The following is a 2,314-nucleotide window of genomic DNA, read 5'->3' as shown; positions in this document are numbered from 1 at the left end:
GCTATCAAAGAGAGTTGGCACCAAACTGATGAAGAATACTGTTTGTCACTCATCAAGTCCATGCCTCAGAGACTGCAGCTGTTATAAAGCCAAAGGTGCTGCAACTAAATACTAGAGATGTATTTTGAATGGTCTTTTGTTTATCTGGTTTTCGTGATTCCATACTTTTTCCTCAGAATTGAGTGATTCCATACTTTTTTCCCTGTGCTTGGTCAATAAAAGTAACATTCACTGACTTTCACAATGTTTTCTCTTCATTTCTTTGAGTGTTCCTGAAAGACAACAAGTTGCACTTTGGAATGACCTTATTATTGTATCATGTTTTTGATCTGTTTGTTTTACAGAATGAAATGTCTGAATGAGTGCTCATCCAACACTGCTGATTCCAGACTTTTTGCCAGAGGTTGTAGGTGGAGGAAACCACAAACACACAACCATTGAACCTTTTCTGCACAAGGCAGACTTTTACCAGATAATGCAAAAAGCTATAAAATGCTCTGAGTTTTGAATCTTTTAATATAATCATCAATGTGTTGCAACTGATATCTACATTAGCAACCATTAGACTGACTTAATAGCATGTAGATATTTAAAATTTTCTGAGCATAAAACACAATGCACTCTATTTTCCTAAATCTCAAAATCACCACCTTCACAAGATTTTTAAAATGAGAGACAGAGACTCAGTGCTGTGCTTCAAATTTATTAAACATTTTGAATTTTACAAACTTTTGCTATTTACAGCAAAGTCATGTAAACACAGTTTCACAAAGAGCTTGGCCAAATTAATGTAATTTTAGAGCAAGACAAGGAAATGAAAGCATTTTCTGGTTAGCTCCTCAAGTCTAATCAAAATGACGTTGTGCTAACATGTCCAGCTCCTGCTGGTCCAGCTCCTGCTGGTCCATCTTCTGGACCTGCTTCAGCTGCTCCACTTCCTGGTCCAGCTGCTGGGCTAGCTGCCGGGCCAGCTCTTCTGCTAGCTTCTCTGCTAGCTGCACCTGGAGCTGCTTCAAATGTGCGTCCTCTCCTCTTCTCCTTCTTCTTCCACCACCACCACGGCCATTAACAACACTTGTGTGGAGAAAATGTGTTCATTACTACATGAGAACTAATGATTGGAGCTTTTATTCATAAAAAACAGGATATGTGATTAAAAAGAGCAAGCAATAATTTAAAATAAATCAAAAATCATCAGCTTATGTCCTTACTTGTCGACGGCACCACAGGCTTTCAAACCAGTATTTAATACATCCCAGAATCCGGCCTCTCCAGGTTCAGCCATCAGGACAACCATGGACAACACAAGAAACAGCGCAATGCACTTCATTTTTCCTGCAGAAAAACACACATTTATTATTGTACAAAACCTGCCTTCATTTTGAGTTGCCAGTCTTTTAGCATTTGAACAGGATTACTTTTTATATTTTGGTCACAGTTATTACTGTTTGAAAGTAGCTTCCTGATTTTCTGGGGAAGTGCAAACACTGACGAGGCGTCAGAATTGTAGAGATGCTAACGTTAAAATTCAAAACCTTGATTTGATTTTGTATTGCTTGTGATTAGTCTCTGATTGCTTTGGATATTTGTTGTCTTCCAGGTGAGTCCGTCTGAGAAAACTGTGGGTTTATGTAGCTGCAAGCCATCCTGCAGGAGCCTGCTGCAGCTTTTATTGACTCTAACCTTTTATAAACCAGAAGGAATTTTTAGGATTTAAATAAGGAATGTTAATGATCCAGAGGAGATGGCAGCCCAAGACCCAACCTGACAGATATCCAGACACATACAGACACAATCAAACGTTCCCACCCTCATACACACCCCACTCATTCAATGGGAACACACAAAATGGACACCATATTCCACTTACACTCCCCATACACACTCTCTACCCCCAGGTCCAGGACACGCATATACCCTTCACAGGGGGGCAGCCTGCACCTGGACCAAGGAGTTAATCCTGCTCATCTGTCTGGATGAGGGCCGGGCAGAATGACCCCGGCCCAGACACAAGCCCCAACCCCACCCAGAGACACAGCCAGAGAAGCTCACATGACCCAAACAAACCAGCCAGTCCCAAGTTTCTAAATGTTACAAGGACCACAAGTTTAAGAGTAAGGTAAGGTAAGGTTAAGGTAAGGTAAGGTAAATTAGGGTAAGGTTAAGGTAAGGTAAGGTAAATTAGGGTAAGGTAAGGTAAGGTAAATTAGGGTAAGGTAAGGTAAGGTAAATTAGGGTAAGGTAAGGTAAGGTAAATTAGGGTAACACAACTTTAAGAGTAAGTTAAGTTAAGTTAAGTTAAGTTAAGTTAAGT

The sequence above is a fragment of the Austrofundulus limnaeus genome, unplaced genomic scaffold, assembly GCF_001266775.1.
Source record: "Austrofundulus limnaeus strain Quisiro unplaced genomic scaffold, Austrofundulus_limnaeus-1.0 Scaffold766, whole genome shotgun sequence".
NCBI classification, from domain to species: Eukaryota; Metazoa; Chordata; class Actinopteri; order Cyprinodontiformes; family Rivulidae; genus Austrofundulus; species Austrofundulus limnaeus.
This window is presented reverse-complemented; position numbering follows the sequence as displayed.